Source organism: Danio rerio, chromosome 6 (genome assembly GCF_049306965.1).
Source record: "Danio rerio strain Tuebingen ecotype United States chromosome 6, GRCz12tu, whole genome shotgun sequence".
NCBI lineage: Eukaryota > Metazoa > Chordata > Actinopteri > Cypriniformes > Danionidae > Danio > Danio rerio.
The window spans coordinates 3,557,719-3,579,955 of record NC_133181.1 but is presented as its reverse complement, the minus strand read 5'-3'; the positions used below and the strand labels follow the sequence as shown (position 1 = coordinate 3,579,955).

General features: G+C 35.7%; 1 protein-coding gene and 1 long non-coding RNA gene across 7 annotated transcripts in view; one reads left to right on the top strand and one right to left on the bottom strand.

Annotated features, from left to right (window-relative positions):
• ptprfa (protein tyrosine phosphatase receptor type Fa) overlaps positions 1 to 22,237 on the bottom strand; it is a 527,055-nt gene that overhangs the window by 404,865 nt on the left and 99,953 nt on the right. The window lies entirely within an intron of this gene.
• LOC137495906 (uncharacterized) lies at positions 24 to 21,103 on the top strand. The gene is made up of 3 exons (XR_011015884.2): positions 24 to 202; positions 2,235 to 2,383; positions 20,628 to 21,103. It is a non-coding gene; the product is annotated as an uncharacterized lncRNA (long non-coding RNA).

Genomic DNA, 22,237 nt, shown 5'->3' with positions numbered 1-22,237 from the left:
TGCGCTCAGTCCGTCGCGCGCGCGCACTGACGCGCTTCATTCTCCACACCGGACACCGGAAGCGTCCTGTATACGTGTGTGGGTGTATTTCATGTTATCGTGCGCTGTTTTCTAGGGCATCCCGAGAAACTGTGTCATTATTGCCACCTGGAAAAGAGAGCCGTGTCAAGACAAACTGCTTTGTGCGCCGTGTTCGCTGCTGGTATGTCCTCGTTTTCATAAAAAAGGTCGACCTTACAAGTTCCTCGGTGTTTGCTATTCATGACACATACTGGTTTATGTTTTGCCTTTAAGTGGGATTCGGTGTCAAATATGGAAAAGCAATAGACAGATAAAAACATGCATATTGCATATTTCTTTATGACTTTATAAGTTGTGCCTTCGAATTTCTGAAAACATTCAGTGACGTGACGTCACAGTCATTGACTCACAATGGCAGTCACCTGTCGCCACTTACTGGTGTTTTTTTTATGTACAGGCATTTGTACACGATACATTGGATCTAGAACATTCATATTATTTAAAAACCGAAAAAAAAACATATTTTACTTACCCCACTGCCAGATTATTTAGCTTGTTTTAAAGAAAAACTCTCCCTCACTTTCGACTTTCGACTTAGTCATTGATATATCAGGGGTCACCACAGTGGAATGAAATGCCTCTGGCATGTTTTTTAATGTGACAAATGCCCTTCCAAATGCAAAAAAAAAAAAAAACTTCTTTTTGAGGTGTTCTTTTTTAAAACCGAAATGCTTATTAATTTTAAGAATTTGTAGCTATTAAGAGATGATTCCTTGGATTTACTAAAAACGTTTATGTTAAGTGGTTGTAAACTATTTATTTGTGTTGAATTTAAACAAACAAATTAAGTTGAACATTATTAAACTTAATTTGTTTGTTTAAATTCAACAAATAAATTGTTTGCAACAGTTCTGCATGCAACACTTTCTTCAGTGTGGGTGCTCCTTTCAAAGTTTTTCCAAACTTTATTCAATTTCTTGGGTCTCATTAGTTACCTTTCCATCCACCTATTTTTATGCACGAAAAAAAAAAAACATTGATGAAAACGCCAAGATGTGCATAAATTTAAAAAATGTGCATTAAAAACATGCACATACAGTAACTGAGTAAGATAAACATTTTATTTGATAAGAAAAGATGCGCATTAACTACAATAGAAACACTTTTGCCGAACAAATTCCAGTATGTGCATTTAAAAAAGTGATGTAATTTTGTTATAAGAGATCATGTGATAATAAAACTGTGTAAACCGACAAACCAGCAGGCTGAGCACATTGTAAAACATCTGAAATATTGTTTTGGCCATTGTAAAACTCTTTAACCGTTTCAGTATTAGTGTTATCATAGTATTAATGACCTTTAGAACTGGCAGAAGCATCTGTGTTGGCATTGTCTTCTAAGGCACAAGTCATTTATTAAATAAAGAAAAGATTGACGCAGCTTCTCCTACCTCAGTAAATTCCATTTTTACTTTTGATATTTGGCATCATTAATCAGGAAGTGACGATTTTGTACTCTTTGACTCGTTGGATGGAAACGCTGCTTTATTTGCACGTCTTATGTGTGATATTCCAGTTTTGAGCATAAATTTTATTCGCATCTTTGAATGGAAACATAGCTATTGACTGTCATTATATAGGCTACAATCATGCGGTGTGACCTCAGAATAAAGATACTTATGCATACAGTAACAATGTATTAAAACCATGAGTTTTATTCCTTTAATTTTTAGTTGTTTACAAAAACTCAGTTTTTATATGTACGTCAGGTCTTTAAAACACTGCTGTCATATAATAAACTAAATGCATAAAACATTTTAGTTCAGAATTGAGCTCTGTAAGAGCGTCCTACAAGCTTGCTCAATATTGGAATAATCAGACATTGCGATATTTTGTTTTTCTGTGATATATATTGCAATATGAGTACAATTTCACTATATGACTTGAATGGCCATTTAGGAAGAATTTATTTATATGATTCCATTGGGGAGTGCATCTGCATAAAATGTAATAAACAATCTACAAGCACAGCAAAATGCAATCAAGAAAAATATACAAGTGGAATAAATCAACTCATGCTCATTCTGAAAATGTAGCCCTATATACATTTCTGGAGATCATGAATTATGTAGCCAGAAGTACTTATGGCTGCATTTAATTTTTTAAATGAGCGATATGGAGTGCTATAACACCGTTCGTTTTCGTGCTTACCAGCTGACTGCTTACCTCCATATGGACGGTTTTCCGGATGTTACCAGTTTGTCTAGTTAACTCGCTATGCACGTTGGTGGACTTGAGACACAGAGAGGTGTTGACCACGACGACGGGGTTCGAGATCGGTGAAGAAAGGTTCCAGAAAGCAGGTAAGACAAAATCAGAAGCCAAAAAATTAAACAAGTAAATAACGGTGAGAATGTGGTAAAACGTGGTAAAAATCAGACTAGGGTTTTTCTTTTTCTGAATTGGTTTTTAAATTTGTCGCTTGGGTTTAGGGATGTGGGTAGATGGGTTAATCTGTGCTTTTTAAAATACTAATGGTTAGTGAATTTTTTCTTTGCATTTTATTTAACCTATGTGTAAAAGTCCAATGAATATACCTTTGTTAAAAGTGTTCTTGTAAGAAGTTAAATGCAGAGGTTAATTATTTATTTATTTATTTATTTATTTATTTATTTATTTATTTATTTATTTATTTATTTATTTATTTATTTATTTATTTATTTATTTATTCTACCTATTCTAGATAAATCTATTCTATTTATTTTTATTTAATTTTTTATTTGTATTTTATTTTATTAATTTTCTCTTTTTGTTTTCTGCTCGGATTTTCTTTTTTGGTAATTGTTATTTTCACCAGGGGTAAGTAGGGTGGGGTAATAATAGAAAATGCAGTTGGTTAGTATTTTTGTCTGTAGCTGTGTATGCAAGATTATTTTCCACTGTTCAATCAAAATTTGATCACAAAAAAACTATTGGATGGGTTTAGGGAAGAGGGAGGGTGGGTCAGTCAGTCATTTAGTCAGTGGAGAGCGGCCTCTGGTGGATTTATGAGAGAACAGCAGGCGCGAAAGGCACTCAAAGAGAAATTTGAAATCTCAAAAAGCATACTTAGCAGCCTCAGGAGGACGTATTTGATGGTTCCCAGAAATGTATATACAGGTACATTTTCAGAATGAGCCTGGGTTGAAATAAACAGTGTTTTCTTGTTTTCCTAGGAGTTTAACAGAAATCAGGTACAATAATCAAATGTAAAATAATACTGCATAGTCTTCATTTTTAAATAATTCAATAAAATTATTAGTTATTAAGGGCTTCATTCAGGGCTGAATGCTGGTAACATCCACGTGCAGTACAGTCACAAGTCTCAAAACCCATTCAAACATCATATATTGCGCGATGTGACTATTGCGGGTGATCACATTGCAACATCGATGCTGAAATAATATATTGTGCAGCCTTATTTATAAAAATAAAAAAGCAGTGTCATTCAAATAGTCACTTTTAGACTAATAATAATAGCACCACTGCAAATCAGCATACAGTATGTGACAATATATATGAAAAGTAGAAACATAAGAAGTGCTGAGTTTCCTGATAACAAATAATTTAGTTAATATGTGTAATTGATAAATGTTGATTATTGAAAATCACTACAAAATATTACAGAGGCTTTGCCAAGTTGATGCATCAAGAAGTATATGTGTAAATACATATATGTACATTTAATTGTGCTAGATCTGCATTTTTGCACTTGTGCTGCAACAATTTTTACTGCAATCCTTAGAAATGGAGGTGTAATATTACAAACACATGGCCATATCTCGATCTTACACATGAGTGCGCTGTATTGATTTCCATAACAACCTCATATTATGTTATTCAATCTCTTATTAAAACACATACAGACCCACCCATGATCCTATTTAGGATGCATTTATTAAAGACTACAGCTTAAGTTATTTACAACCGCATAATTCTTTTGACTTGTAGAGATTTCTTGTGCATTCTTGCACCTCTAAATAGGATTTTCTCATAGCATGTACAATGTGATCGGTGCTATCCAGTTTACCATGCACACACACACACCTGCTCTCCACTTTCAGCACTCGAGGAAAACATTTCTTTTCCGCGCTGCCTCTTAAATTAACAGTCTCTCAAGCATTTCAAAATAAGCCCGAAATTTACAACCTCTCAAGCATTTCAGATTGGTACAAAGGATAATATTTTTGGCAGTGAGCTGTGATATTACAGATTGATTTTTAATACTTCATCCAATAAAAATGATTTCCTTCCTTTGGTTTCAAAGGGGGAAAAAACAAGCAAAATAAAGAGGGTGGCTGATTTCTTGGGTCCTATAGGACATAAATCTTTTATCCATGGCTTCCGCATGGGAAAGAGATAAGGAAAAACGAAACACTGAATGGCTCATCTGAATCTCCCAGCAGCTCTCTCGGTTCCCTTGAGTGGGCTGATGCACAGATGAATGTGCCAGCTCAAAATAATGAAATAAACATTCTCCCTGCTTTACTTAAAAAATAAATAAATAAATAAAAATGCGAAAATCCTAAATATGTAAATGACACGACAAAAAAAGTACAGAAGGCAAACTCGGTCGAGTAAATGCCAATAACAGTGTTCAGATAATCTAGAATGCAGCAACTGTGGACGACTATTGGGAAAACATTTTAACACTCAAATACATTCATCAAGATTTATGTCGGAATTCTCACTAATTCTTCAGTCATTTATTGTTTTTATGTGCTCTGTGATGTTCTTTTTAAAAAAAAATGAGGTTGTATATTTGAGTCTCCATTTACACATGGTTTTAATGGTGCTTTTTAAATATATCTTCCATTCAGCAGTGTTGGGTAAGTTACTTCAAAAAAGTCTTTAATTAGTAATTCATTCATTTATTTTCAACTTACTTCCTTAGGTAAGTTGTACTTATCTAGCACATGTTTTACGCAGTGAAATAAATAAATGGAATAAAGGAACGCCGCTTTGGTGTGTCACGTGTTGAAGAACGTGCTCAACAGCGCTCAAATGTTAGCAGGAAATGGACGTTTTTAAAATTTCAGTATCGATAGGCCTGTCGCCATAGTCAATATATTGATATCGCACGATATATGAAAATGAGGGCGGTTAATTTTGGAGGCCAGATATATCATTTATATTATATTAAAAAAATTAAGATGATGATGATTAGACTACATAATATAACAAGGTAAGTTTTCTGTTGAACGTGCTGCATTCTGCTTTCTGTGGAAGGCGGGGCTTATACAGCATCTTTTTCTTCTGCAGAAAGTCTTGTTAGTTTTATTTCGGCTAAAATAAAAACAGTTTTACATTTTTTTTTTTAAAAAGACATTTTAGGGTCAATATTATTAGCCCTTTTAAGCTATATATTTTTTGATAGTCTACAGAACAAACCATCATTATACAGTAACTTGCCTAATTGCCCTAATCTGCCTAGTTAACCTTAATTAACCTAGTTAAGCCTTTAAATGTCACTTTAAGCTGAATAGAAGTGTCTTGAAGAATATCTAGTCAAATATTATTTACTGTCATCATCGCAAAGATAAACAGGGGGGCTAATAATTCTGACTTCAACTGTAGCTTAACAGATGAAACTGTTAAATATGCTTGAAAAACCAGCATTCAAAAAACATGCTGCAAACATTTAACAAACAGCCCTGTCTTGAAATCTGTCTGATTATTATGGCGCCTGAGATGCATTGAAAGTTTACTTTAGACTTACATTTTTTTGTTTACATCTACTATTTATTATTTGTTTCAATTTTTTTTCATGTTTCAATTTCAAACCTTAATAGTCTTAAAAATGAAATGTTCTTTGAAACAGTGTACCTGAATTATTATACTATTATGTTGTAAAAATGTATAATTTTTTATTAGTGATATAAGTTATAAAGTGGCAATACCATCGTTTATCGCAATTCATTTGGGTGCAATATATCGCCCAGCAAAAAAATATCAATCGTGACAGCCCTAAGTGTCGATTGGTACTCTGTAAAACCCAACAGTCAACTTCATCAAATGAAGTTCATCATTTGAAAAGAGTTTTGAACTTGGTGTTGAAGGTAATGATTGAATACCTCATTACTTCAACTTAAATGGAGTAAAGTCACAGTACTCATATAGATTAGTTTTTAACTCAAATGGTTTGTTGCAATCGGTTTCCTTAAACGGTTTCAGGTTAACTTATTGGGTTTACAGTCCTCAGTTGGTTTGAGTTCTCTTCATTTATTGGGTTTTACTGTACTCAAATTGCTTCGTTTAATCAAATGGATTAAATTCACAGAACTCATTAGGATTAGTTTTTTTAACTCAAATGGTTTGTTGCAATTGGTTTTCTCAAATGGTTTGAGTTACCTTAACTTTTGAGGTTTTACAGGGTACAAAATTCCAGCATCATGACAACCTTACCCAACAGTCATCGTGGGTTGAGCAAATCCTACTAAACAGAACAAACGAGATCATAAAAACTCATAAGATTTAGCCACTAAATAAAAAAAAAAACCAATTGGCATGAGATAGCATTGATGTAACCGAGAAAAACACAAACCAACCACGACAAACACTCAGACCGCAGCATAAAGTGAGATGCATATTCATATTCATGTCTTTTATATGCCTTTTTGTCTCTGACAATGACTCAATAAAGCCCTCCGGGACTCTTAGTATGATCTACGAAGGAGCTTGCATATGTTTTTTGTGCAAATTGAATTGATGGAATTAATCTTTGTAGCATTTTCTTTTATTACGCCGCACCACATAAAAGCATTTCTTTCTACTCTTACTACCATGTCAATTGGGTTACGCGTGCTAATGGATTCCACTGGTTATATGTAGTCTTTGCAGACAGACGTATCATTGCTGATTGAAAGCAGCCAGGTCAGGGTCTTTTTTCTAATACAGCTGATTAGTCAGGGTTTGCGATGAGCTCACTGCTCCATACAGACGGTAAACAATGCAGCAGCTTTCACGAGTCCTTAGGGATGCATGTCTGACTCTTTTAGCCCGCCGTGGCCTTTGACCTCTAGATCGAGCACCTCAATTACTTTATACCTGCACATGAGGAAGGGTGGGGTCAACAATTGAATTAAAGCCCGCAACACACCCACTAATCACATCAGGTCTGGCCCGAGTTTCATTAGCGCTCAAGAGTCTTCAAAAGCCCTGCCTGTGTGTCAGTAACGGGATTGGTCACCCGTGCTTTCATGCGTTAATTAAATTTGAAGTCTCGTCGCTGTAATGGCAGACTCGATAATATGGTTGTGAGGTTGATGAATGTTATTTAAAAAAAAAATAAAACTATTTTTTTCAATGGGTAATTTTTATTTAATATGCAAATTGCTTGAAGCACTGCAACAGATGGCTAAAGAAATGAATCACCCAAGTCCTGTCAGCGACACATCCTGGTCATATTTCAAAAATCAGCACAAAAGAGACGAGGAGTTACATTTTTGCTCACATAAATAAAAACAATTAAAAATTTAAATGAATGAATGAATAAACAAACAAATAAATAATCAAAAGGAATGAATGACAAAATTAATAAAAGCATTGTGATTTATTTAAGGACAATTTAGATTAAAATTTACATTAACATAAAAAATAATGAATTATTCTTTAAATAATGATGGATGGATGGATGGATAGATGGATAGATAGATAGATAGTTTATATATATATATATATATATATATATATATATATATATATATATATATATGAGCAATTCCAGCGGATGTGACATTTGCAGTAAAAACTCAAAACAAAGCATGTGTTAACATTATACTGAAATGTGTTTACATTTTCCAGAACAACTCACTGCAGAGTTAAGGGAGCAGAAAAATATCCATCTGTAAACGTGTTCTGTACTTTAAATGAGGGAAATATTGCGTACACAAAAAACGCAGAAACGTTTCCCATATTTTGGTAAAAAACTTTTTTTTTTTCATGGCAAGATTGACATTTGCATGGAGTTGCTCATATCAATAATTTATTACAAATATTTTAGACATTGGCAAGGCAAGTTTATTTACTGTAGCACATTTCATATGCATTGGAAATTCAAAGTGCTTTACATAGGAATAACAGGAATAAAATAAATAAGTATAAGAAAATAAAAACAACAAAAAATAACAGTTTAACAATATTAAAAACAGATTAAAATGTGTTCAAACAGACTTTAAAGGAATGAAAAAGAAAAGAAAGACATCATATTGGAGAGTAATTTTAGATATATAATATTCTCTGCTGAACTGCAATAAAATATGTACAACAATCACCATTCATATAATAAGAAAATAATTATAACTTTTTTTAATGTAGTAGCAGTATAGCATTAGCATAAATACAGATTAATAAATGTTTTTATCAGAATTACTCTAATATTACACCTAAAATTCCTAATAATGCATAACAATAATGAAATATTACTCAAAGTGGAAAGCAGGTGGTATGTATGATGTTATAATACACAATAGTTATAATGCCTTTATGTTGATTTGAAGTTTTTTTTAAATATAATATTTCATATTTTAATAAAATATTATTTTTTATTTTAAAAATAAGGATAAATTATTAAGTCTGTTCTACTGAAAAAAGAACCACCATTATGCAAAATAATAGTCTGTATTTTTATAATATTGCAGTTATAATAATAATAATAACAATAATAAATAATAAACAACAATTAATGATAATAATAATAATAATAATAAATAATAAACAACAATTAATGATAATAATAATAATAACAATAATATTAAAATAATAAAAACACTATGCAATTTAATTTTTGTGTTTTAAACAGAAATTTATTAAATATTATTAAATATGGGAAGAATTTATTTATAATGCCATAATAATAATAATAATAATAATAATAATACAACGTTTTATTTGATATTTTTTTATGTAGGAAATCATAGAAATCAGTACCTTCTATTAAAAAAAACAAGATAACTGCAAGTATGTATTAAATAATAATAATAATAATAATAATAATAACATGTGAATTTAATATTTTTATGCAGGAAATCATAAAATATTATATAAAATGGGAATAATTTATTTATAATGTCAGATATGTTAATGATTTTACTGTAGTATTTTATGAGAGATTTCAGATTCTCAGCAACAGTTTAAGCCAATGAGTTAAGTTAATTTCTTGGAGCTTTCTACAGTATGTGTTGATGACAGAGTGTCAGAAAGCGCAAGAGTGGGACAGAGAGGAGGCAGAGCTTCAAGCCAAACAAGCTTCTTGAACCTTTGCAAATTTCAAATAAGCTCCGGCTAAATTGAAATTCAAAGAAACAGAGTGGATAAAGCATGCCAGCTGTAGACTGAGAAGTCACTGATGGGGAAAATACTCTGCAGGCTGCCTGCGCTCTTCACAGGGTGAAACGGGTGCAAAAACGCCACACACTGCATTTGATCATATTCATCTCTCCCACAAACACACACAATGTACCAAATATGTATTTAGACACCCGAGCCATGCTTTAAAATATATGATTGTCATTGCATTAGACAATAGAATCTAAACAAGTGGAACTAACTTAGTTTTCACCACAGCTCTCTATATTTTACTTTAGATCATAAAACCATTACCCTGCCACTGAAATCAGTTTTCTGTGCACAATTGCTGCCCGCAAAGTCATTGTCTGATAGGACAGCCACACAATACGCTTTAGGACGGAGCCAGAGTTGCAATTCTGTTTTGAATATGTTCCAATAACACGTTAATTTGACATATTAAAGGTCCCATGAAATTATTATTACTTTTTTTAGATGTTATTATCAGTATTGTTTGTTTAAAAATTCACGTTTAGAAGATATAAAACTGATATGTAAAGCTTGTAGTTTGTCACTTCCAACTAAATTTATTCACGTCACCTCATACTTCAGTTTCAAATCAAATCTTGACCCAGTGGCGTAGCGCAAAATGGGAGGCCCCCCTGCAGGGATCGCTGACGGGGCCCCCTGATGGGGGTGGGGGGGGTTGGATACGTCATACGTCAATTTGCATATCACTGACGTCATCACGTTCTACCGTTTCTGTTTAACAGCCTATGGTTAATAAAGGGGTATTTATAATTGCACTACATATAAGCATGTTTATTTAACTAAATTTATTGCTGTTTGAATACAGTATATCATTATAGATGTGTAACGTTAGTGAATGTGCAGTAATCTCTCATATGAAATAAACTCAGACAAGTTCAGAAACTGTCACTAAAATATCTGTGATTGTGAACAAGAAAAGAATAAACGGTCCAATTAAATTGTTAAAATAAAGGAGAAGTAGATCGGTTTGACTGTACAAGGGAAATACCTTCACACTGCCTGTGCTAAATCATTTGTCGTCGGTACGCAGAGGGGTGATCTGCTCTCGGGCTGCAGGTGGGAGAGGCTGCTGTAGAGGACTGACTGGGCCGCCTGTCAGTGCTGTGAGGCGGGGGAGGGGCCGGCGGCATCACACGCAGCTCGTTGAGAAGAGTAGGGACGGTACAGTATGGACAAATGACAGTCTAAAAAAATCTGCGATAACACACAAAAAAGTCGCTAGATTTGTCGCTAGGGGGGTCTGAAAAGTCGCTAAATCTAGTGACAAAGTCGCTAAGTTGGCAACATTGGCGGCAAGCAATCAGAATGAAGTAGTCCACCGCTTGAGAGGTGTTCAGAGAACACAGACCTGTGAACTTTGGTTCCGACCACAGTTGTTCCCAACAGTTTATTGAAAATCGCGAAGACGCGGGGCCCCCTAATTACGCGGGGCCCCCCCGCGGTGCGTGCCCTGCGGGCCCGTCCGCTACGCCACTGTCTTGACCAATTAAACCAGCTCAACCACTCTCACTGGCAGAGCTGTGATGAAATAAATGCTATAGGCTTTTGTTATTAATAGGGACAGAGCTACTCTATGTCCCACCTTCTCTTCATGTTTCGGCTGAGATTACATCAAACATCAAATAAAAAAATACACATTTCAAAGCACTTCACAGGAGCTTTAACTAAAATCAGTTATAGTAAGATTCAGATGTGGCCACTGGGGATGCACGTTTCTTCATGCGCAGTGCTGCAATTTGTGACGCGCAAAAGCAAAAGCCACCTTTTCATTAAAAAAAGGTTGTGCTTATGTAATATCCACGAGGTGGTGCAAGGAACAACCGCTTTTCCATTGTTGGGCCAGTGCGAGTGAACGCCCCACAAATCAAACAACCCGCCCTGGGGTGCATTTCCGAAAACTATCGTTAGCCAACTTAGGTCGTACTTAGGTTGCAAGTTCCATCGTTATAATAAATGAATATAAGGGAAAGAAAAAACATAGCTACTGGTCAGTTTAAGATATTCCAAAATACACCATATAGGCTAGGAGTCTTTTTTTGCTTAAGGTGCATAAATAATAAAAAAAAATTGGTTTATTAAGTGATATTACTTTGCTGCATCCTCCTTGTTGTTTCAACAATGATACAATTAATTAATTTACTTTACTTTTTATTCATCTGTTTATTTTTACTTTTTACTTGTTTATTTTTTTTTTATATTTTTAATTTACTTACGGATTTATTTTATTTATTTATTTTAATTAATTAATTTATTTTATTATTTATTAAAAAATTTTATTTATCTATTTTTATCCAATTTTTATTTACTTTTTTATAATTAATTTCTTTATTTATTTATTTTTATTTACTTTTTATTTATCTATTTATTTTTATTTTTTATTTATTTATTTTTTTAAATATTTATTTACTAATTTATTTCATTTATTTATTTTAATTAATTTATTTATTTTTATAATTTATTTACTTTTTTATTTATCTATTTTTATCTACTTTTTATTAACTTTTTTATAATTTTTTTTTTTACTTTTAATTTATCTACTTATTTTTACTTTTTATTTAATTATTTTTTTAATAAATTATTTATTAGGTGACGCGGTGGCACAGTAGGTAGTGCTGTCACCTCACAGCAAGAAGGACGCTGGTTCGAGCCTCGACTGGGTCAGTTGAGAGTTGAGAGTTTTTGTCAAGTTAAATGATGTGTTTGTGCATGAATCATGCACATTTAAATGCATATATATATGTGTGTGAGAGACCAGGTGACAGAGCGTTCGCTTCACAGCTCCGTTGATGCTGCAAGCGGCTGGGTTTTTTTATTTATTTTTTATTTTGGAGATATACGATTATTGTGGAGATGTACGATGCCAACAGTCAGTCAGCTTGTAAATAAATATAATAAATTAAAATACAAAGGCCTATGCATACTATACATACTCAGCTGCATGTTTTCTCATGTAGAGATGGACTAAAAATGAAACAAACACAATAGTGTAAAGTAACGGATTACAAATACTTATACTGTACTGGATTACTGTAGTCAAGTAGTTTATTTTTTCTCAGGAATTGTTCTTTAATAAGTAAAGCGTGTACCTTTACTTGAGTATGTTTTTAGCGCTGTATGGGTGCACTACTTTCCCTTAACCCGTAGTCACTACTTTTGTATGTTTATTTTTTCTTGTCCACGCCGATTGGCTGAGTAGAATAATCAGTGCCATGATTCCCATCCAATCAAACCATGCACAGAAAAATCACATCAGACAGACCTCAAGACACAAGAAGATGTAAACTCATTACACGCAACAACCATGAGACTAGCTTTAAAATGGCAAAAGGCCTTAAGGTGCACTACAGAATGTTACGTTTTCAAATACATTCACAAGTTGTATGCATTCTTTATTACAAGCATGCACTGTTTTAAAAACATTTACACCTCATTCTTGAGCTGCAGCTGATCACAGAGAGTTTGAACAGATCTTTTAATCCCAGTTTCTTTGCAAATCCTGTTCTGTAGACATGTTTATATGCATTATATACTTATGTATACTCATCTGGTGAAATAGCACTCATATCGCAATATATATTGCATAAAAAAATCACAATATATAATTTTACATTATCCTAGTCAATTTGGTGGGCGGGGAAATACACATTCCTACATCATGTTGGGGTGGGCCTTGAAATCACTTGGATTTGGATCCTATTTAAACATCAAGGAATGTAAACGAGAGACTTGTTGTGTTTATATCACTGCAATATGACTGTGGACACACTATACCTTCACACAGTTCTGTCCAAACTGCGTTTAAAAGTCAATTGTGCATCATTGGTGCCCTTTAATATATTTTACTTGAACTAATTTTAAGCAATTACTGATACTTTTACTTGAGGATGATTCAGTACTCTTCCCACCACGTAATGAATGTGGCGAATTTTGACATTTTTATTTCACAGCATGTCTTACACGCGGCTTAAACACATTTAAGTGGCTTAAATACTTTTTGGGTTACATTACCTGTTAAACACCAGAGAAAGAGGGAATAAGACGGACAGTAATTATACTGATGATTGAGCATGAAGCTTCCCGTCAGCTCCTGTAATGACAGCTCCTGTGGTTCAGTCGCTCTGAACAGCTATGGGCTTTGACAGCTGGATTTCAGGATGTGCCAATGACATGTCTTTTTTTCCACCAAGATTCAAGATGCAGTATAAATATAGGATAAGTGTTTTATGTCGCACCAACAAAATAAGATCCCTCGATGCCTCAGACCTCACGTCACCCCATAAATGAAATCAACTCTGTCATCTCTCATAAAAATAAATAAACTAACGACTTGGACTCTAAATCCAACTCTGATTATTTTATAGCTGATGTCCTGGGAATCACTCCTCCTTCGTGACAGCAGGAGTCCCAGAGCGGTTAATCTCCTCCGGACTTCTTTGTCATTGAAAAACGACTGTCCTTACCACACTGTTTTACACACTTAAAGCTGCAGAGTGTCATTCTGCACCAGCACCAAACTGATTTGGAAAATTGATGAATAGTTTCCAAACACTACTGTCTATCATTTCGCAGATCAGTAAATAAGTTCAAACTACAAAAGGTGTCACTTTGTTTGTACCTGTTTATCCTGGATTCACCAAGCATCTTTTTTTATCCACATGCAATATTTAGTAACATTATAGTTTACATAAACATTCACACCATTTACTAAAGGCGGCCTAATATGAATATGTAATTTCCTTAATTTTCTTTCTTTATATATATTTATTTATTTATATTTATTTATTTATTTACTTATTTATTTTTATTTATCTGCTTATTTTTATTTATTCATGTATTTGATTTTATTTATGTATTTATTTTTTGATTTTATTTATATATATATTTATTTTTATTTATTTATTATATTATTTATTTATTTACTTTTTATCCATTTAATTTTTACTTTTGTATTTATTTATTTATTTTAATATATTTTTTATTTTTTTATTTTATTTATCTAGTTTTATTTATTATTTATTTACTTTTAATATTCGTCTATTTGTTTTTACTTTTATTTACTTTTTTATTTACTTTATTTACTTTATTTACATTATTTTTATTTATTTATCTATCTATCTATCTATCCATTTTTATTTATTTACTTTTTTTTTTCCTTTTCAACCTTCTTTGTACTTTATCCCTAACATAACCAAGTCATATTATCTTTGACCAAATAATATTTTTGGATGTAATCGGATTTAAAGTAAAAATACCTTGTTAGGCATTTACATTTGGTAATGTAATGACAGATAATGAGCATGTGTGTGTGTGTGTGTGTGTGTGTGTGTGTGTGTGGCTCATGAGTCATTTGTAGCCTATTGTTGATGATAACATCAAACTTTGTCCATTTTCTCCAGTCTGACTCTCACTAATGGATCATTTCACTCTCTGGCTTTCTTCCTCAGTTATTTTCTTTGTACCCTTAGCAGCCCACAAATGGGTTCTGTCTCACTGACTTCGTTAATAATCATAATTATCTGCACGTCTCGTTTATCCTCTCTTTCTCTCTCGCTCAGTGTTCCCTGGGCCGATCAGGTTTCTGACGTCATGTTGTGTGGCTGAGCTCTGGGAGTTTCTCTTTCGTCCTCTATCCAAACCTGCCCATGATAGAAAAAAAGATATCAAACTGGTTAATTTTTAATCTCTCGAATGCAAGGCGGTGGGATCTGCACTAATGGCTCCAGATTGGATAACTCGTGCAAAGCTCTGGAGATAACAGAGATCCTTTACTGCGGGATGATGGGTATGATTACAGGTCAAAAGAAAACAAGCTTCTGTCAAGCTCCACAGTTGCACATATTGTCTGTCTGCAGTCAAAAGCCTTCACTCACCGCTTCATTCTGGAGAACACGCTGTCTGCGCTGAAATATGACAGCTGTCTGTTTCTGTTCTACAGCACAAACCAGAAAAGAAACTGATAGCAAAATGCCAGGACTAAAATAAGTGTGTTTCGTTTTAAACACTGCAGCTTGCTCTCTAGAAATGGCTGCTTTTATTTGTCTTTTTTCTGTCCAAACTACACTCTAAGAAATGCTGGGTTATTTAAAGCCGATGGTTGAACCTATGGCTCGTTTCCACTGACTGGTACAGTACGGTACGGTTCGGGTTGGTACGGGTCACCTTTATCAGGCTTGCGTTTCCAGCAAGGGTACCCTTTTGGTGGGCGTAATGTGTGACAAAGTCAGTTGACGTCATGCTCGCTCGAGGAAATGTCTACAATAAAGCTGCACAGGTCGTTCACATATCATATGAAAAGCACTTCTCACAAAACAGAGGCTTTACACACATAAATACTTGTGTATAAATGTTTATTGCAAACTTTTCTATGATCAGGAGTTGATTATAACTGCAGATTAATGACAGCGCGAAATAGCCTACTGCAGGGGTGGCCAATCCTGTTCCTGGAGAGCCACCTTCCTGCAGATTTCAGTTGCAACCCATATCAAACACACCTGAACCAATTAATTAGGGCCTGAACATCACGTGATAATTACAGGCAAGTGGGTTTGATATGGGTTGCAACTGAAATCTGCAGGAAGGTGGCTCTCCAGGTACAGGATTGGCCACCCCTGACCTACTGTAACGTCTGTAATTACATTAAATAAATGAACATATATGAACACATACAGACCCTTACAGTCCCTGATATGTTACCAACTACAGAAAAAGTACACACAGCAGACATTTAGTCCTTAATTGGGTTCAAAACAACACAAAGTATAGCCTACAGTCAGCGAAAACCTCTTATCTGTGTCTGTAATCTTCAGCAGCACATGTAAACTCTCTGTTAGAGAGTCATTCCATCACTCCCAGTTCATAATAGTCCAAAAGGTGATGATAAACATTAAAACAAGGCAGTTTGTTCACGTTTGCTGAAGTAATAACGTGCTCCTTTATTCCCGCGCTTTACTCTCGCGTTTGTCCTTTTCTTTCTGAATGTGTCATTCTCGCGTTTGTCAGCTTCTCACAGGATCGGGTTTCCAAAGCTTGTCACTAAACAAGCGCGCGTTATTAATATCAGCTCAAGACGTTTGTTATTTCAGATATAGACGCGTGGCGAGCGCAAGTAATCTCTCATCGTGTATTTCGAACATGGCGGGTCCTTTGTTTACATTCTGGCTTGTTGCGTAATCGAATAGCGTTCAGCTGTGTGTCTAGCTCTTGTGTTTGGGACCGTACCGGTTTGGTTCGGTACGGCTTTTGACAGTGGAAACGGCCATAAAAGCGTACCAAACTGAACCGTACCGTACCACTCAGTGGAAACAGGCCACTAGGTTCTACCAGAAAGACTTTAGGAGGCAGATAAACGTTTGAACATTTATTGTGAATTATTTGCATAAATGCGAGTTTGTTACGGTCCTTTCATTAAGTCCTTTGGCGTAAGCCCCGTCTATAATGCAGAACTCTGGATGAGCTGGCTGCCTGAACATGAAGGCAGGGCGAAGCCAACCCCTCGAGGGGTGGTGGTGATGGGGAGAATGGAATAAAACTTGTACATGGCTTGCTTGGTTGCTATTGACCTTATTCTAAAATGCGGAAGTGCGCCTGTTTTCGCGATTGTCTTAGAACTTCCGATTCAGTCGCCTATGGGAGAAATGACTAGGAATAATAAACGGCAGAAAATGGTCAAACTACTTGCTCAACAAACAAATGTTTGCATGACTACACAGACCAAGTAGCATAATATAATAAGAAAATATTAAATTGCAACATCAAGCAGCGTAACGAGCAGTTGTTAATGTCAAAAAATGAATGGAAGTGAATGTGACCGGAAGTCGCGAGACAAAAAGATTCAAATGGCAGCGCCCGCTTGCCAGCTGAGAATAAGGTGAATAGGCTGACAAGATAATTATTATGAATGACGTGACATCTCAGTCTTCCTGGTAAAACTATAGCTGAAGCTTTCATATCCAAGAGGAACTATGTGGTTTTTGTCCAGCTTTAAACAACATCAATGCACATCATATGCTACTTCTGTGAGGTTGAGAAAATACACTCGCATGGTGATATTTTCAAGCATGAACTATAAAAACCTTCATCTTTTCATTATGCAAATATTTAGATAAAAGTGCATTTCTCTGGTCCTCAATCTGTATGTGCGTACTGCGGCGTCCAAATTGCTGACTTGATCAATTCATTTCTGCACTGGAAAAATGGCTTGGATGATAAAACATCCCTCAATCTGAATCAGGCAGGTGAAGCGTATTCAACAGAGAAGGCCAGAGAGATGATTGTTTTAGTAATGTTTCAGTTCTCTTATGATAGAACGCTAGTGCAGTGAGCGACAGCCAGGAAACAAACACATTAATGAGCACATGCTGCCCTGCGTCCACTCACTCTCTCACTCACTCACTCTCTCACTCACTCACTCACTCACTCACTCATTCTCTCACCTGCTCATTTTCTCACTCACTCCCTCACTTATCGCTTTAGACACACTCACATTTTCTACGTGCTCTAGACGCTGCTCTATGTCCACTCTGCGATTAGTTACTTGCTTTTCCTCACTCAGTCATTCGCTTACTCTTTTTCATCTAACCTGCTCACTCGTTCACTCACTCCATCCATCCATCCATAACTCATTTACTCCCTCCACTTACTTCCTTCACCCCCTCACTCAAGCACTCACTCATTCACTCCCTTCGCCCACTCAATTACTCAATACCACCACTCACTTACTCGTTCACTCTCTCCACTCACTCACTCATTCACTTCCTCATTCACACCCTCTACTCACTCACTCCCTCCACTCACTCAATCACTCACTCATTCACTCACTCCTTCACTTCTTCCACTAACTCAATTACTCACTCATTCACTCCTTCCACTCTCTCATTTAATCACTCATTTACTCATTCACTCACTGGCTCATTCACTCTCTCCACTTACTTACTCATTCACTCACTCACTCATTCACTCCCTCTGCTTACTCACCCCCACCTTCCTTCACTCAATTACTCACTCATTCACTCACTCCACTCACTTAATCACTCACTCATTAACACACTCCCCCCACTTACGCACTCACTCACTCACTCCATTCACTTACTCAATCATGCACTCACTTACTCACTCATTCACTCCCTCCACTTACTCTCTGCACGTACTCAATCACTCATTTACTCACTCCCTCCACTCACTCAATTACTCACTCATTCACTTCCTTATTCAGTCCATCCATTGACTCAATTAATCACTGACTTACTCATTTACTCACTCATTCACTCACTTACTCATTCACTCACTTCACTCACTTACTCAATCACTCACTTGCTCACTCATTCACTCCCTCCACTTACTCACCCCCTCCTTCCACTTGCTCACTCCTTCCCTCCACTCACTCACTCACCCACCCACTGTACTTTCTCACCAATTCACTCACTTGCTCATTCACCCAATCGCTCTCCATCACTCATTTACCAGCTCACATCCTCACTTACTTGCTCACTCATTCACCCACTTATTCATTCATTCATTTATTCTCACACACTCACTTATTCATTCATACAATCATTCATACAATCAATCACTCATTCACTCATTCCCTCCACTCACTCAATTACTCACTCATTCACTTCCTCATTCACTCAATTAATCACTAACTTACTCATTTACTCACTCATTCACTTACTCAATCACTCACTTGCTCACTCATTCACTTCCTCCACTTGCTCATTACCTCCCTCCACTCACTCACTCGCTCACTCCCTCCACTCACTCAATCACTCACTCACTCACTCACTCACTCACTCACCCACCCACTGTACTTTCTCACCAATTCACTCGCTTGCTCATTCACCCAATCACTTTCCCTCACTCATTTCCCAACTCTCACTCAGTCATTAGTTCACATCCTCACTTACTTGCTCACTCATTCACCAACTTATTCATTCATTCATTTATTCTCACTCACTCACTCATTCATTCATACAATCATTCATACAATCAATCACTCATTCACTCACTCCCTCCACTCACTCAATTACTCATTCACTTCCTCATTCACTCAATTAATCACTAACTTACTCATTTACTCACTCATTCACTTACTCAATCACTCACTTGCTCACTCATTCACTTCCTCCACTTGCTCATTACCTTTCTCCACTCACTCACTCGCTCACTCCCTCCACTCACTCAATCACTCACTCACTCACTCACCCACCCACTGTACTTTCTCACCAATTCACTCGCTTGCTCATTCACCCAATCACTTTCCCTCACTCATTTCCCAACTCTCACTCAGTCATTAGTTCACATCCTCACTTACTTGCTCACTCATTCACCCACTTATTCATTCATTCATTTATTCTCACTCACTCACTCATTAATTCATACAATCATTCATACAATCAATCACTCATTCACTCACTCCCTCCACTCACTCAATTACTCATTCACTTCCTCATTCACTCAATTAATCACTAACTTACTCATTTACTCACTCATTAACTTACTCAATCACTCACTTGCTCACTCATTCACTTCCTCCACTTGCTCATTACCTTTCTCCACTCACTCACTCGCTCACTCCCTCCACTCACTCAATCACTCACTCACTCACTCACTCACTCACTCACTCACCCACCCACTGTACTTTCTCACCAATTCACTCACTTGCTCATTCACCCAATCACTTTCCCTCACTCATTTCCCATCTCTCACTCAGTCATTAGTTCACATCCTCACTTACTTGCTCACTCATTCACCAACTTGTTCATTCATTCATTTATTCCCACTCATTCATTCATACAATCACTCATTCACCCAGTCACTCACTGTACTTTCTCACTTATTTACTCACTCAATGAAAAAGAAATGAAATTTGAAAAAGACGCGACTGACGCAACACGCTTTTATCGCTCAGGGTTCACTTATTTCCACTGCGAGCACACAGTGCCAACGGCAAAACACGAGGCGCGCAGGACGCATAAGCAGCACATAAAACACTTGCGGCCTTTAGTAAACCATTCAAAAGATGTGCCTCTCTAAAAATATCTAAAATAATATTTTTAATCGTTTAACTGATACCATTAATCGGTTACAAACTTACCCTTTCAGTTACCGGTTGGTTATAATCATTTATTTTGAGCATCCCTAATTCTGACTTCAACTGTATATTGCAATAAGGAACATGAAGCAGGCAAGGTCACAAGCCCACAATCATTTACTGGTATGGTTGATTCTTTGCAGTGTTAATGCTGAGACAGGAGCTGGACAAGCCAGAGCCGCACGGACAGATGGCCTCCCCCAGGACACTGCCTCCGATGGGATGTGCACTGGGCGAGAGCAAGTAAAAAAAAAACGCTAATATTAGACATACTTGAGTGTTTCTGAAGGTACCGGCACTAACAGATGGCAGCAGAGCTCTGACTCACGGCATGAACACAGAACGATGGCGCAAGTCTCTCGAAGACGAAACGCCCTGAGAGAGCGACAGAGCCGGAGCCCTGAGCGAGATCTCTCAATGGAGAAAAAAGCTTCCCTGTCCTCCTGTTCAAAAGCTTCCCTACAGCACGCTCAAAGTCCTACAGAAACCTCTTCTAGCAAATCAACTTATTCATGTCTCTTTACCAGGAAATCTGTGTCCCATGTGAACTCCAGCATGTCTAAAATGCATGTACCATAACTGTTGCACTAATATCATAGAATAAACCCATTTTATTTTAAATCGATTGGTTGACATTACTGTAAATAAAGTGAGTAATTCTGTTGCTTATAAAGCGATTATTTGACTTTAAAGAAGGTGAGTAAATATGTTACTTTTTAAAGTGATTAGTTGACTTTACTTTAAATAAAGTGAGTAAATCTGTTGCTTTTAAAGCGATTAGTTGACTTTTACTATTGTAAAACTTTCTTCTGAAGCGATTAATTGACTTAAAGTTGGAAAAATTATTGCTTTTTTAAACGTTTATTTATGTGATTTTTGCATTTTATAAAACTAAAACAAAATACAGAAAAAAAACAATACAATAATAATAATATACATACATACATATATATATATACACACACACACACACACACACACACACACACACACACACACACACACACATATATATATAGGGTTCAACACTAAGGATTTTTTTCTACTGGTCCGATCGGGCATGTGGTTTAGATTTTTACTTGCCCTGCCAAAATTTTCACTGGCCCCACCAAAAAAGAGGGAAGTTAATAGCTATTTTTTTAGCCACATATTTTAAATAATGTGTCAAAAATAAAGTCTGTAAATCTAGAATTTCAATACTTAAAAAACAATTGTAAATATAAGTGTTATGCAAACAAAAAGAGCAGTATGGAAAATGTGGAGGTACTTTATTGCAGTTTAAAACTATTTAACAAAAACTGGCTGACTTCTCAAACTGACGGCAAACTATGCATAACATCACTTCATTCTTATTTTGTCGTGTTGTTGCCATGTAAATGTCTACTTCTAAGACGTTAGAGACAGACATTTTCGTTTAGCCTTATAATTTGATGTTGCCGCCATGTTGCTGTTTCTACGCTTTACTGGTTGTTACCAGGTTACAAAAAAAAAAAAATAGCATGGTTAAATCAATCATATGAGACGAATCGCAATATGTTGTTTACGACATTACAGAGAAGGTAGCATTTAAAGACTTTAAAGCACAAGCTTAAAATGCACGCAATTGACAAATAGTCGCAGACAAATTAAATGTTAGTGACAAGGCAGTACTGTCCCAATCGGGCCAGTAATGATCCGGTCTACTGTCCCAAGTGTCTTTCTCACTTGCTTTGACCTGGTTAAAGAAACTAGGTTCCTCTTCATTTTCCTCATC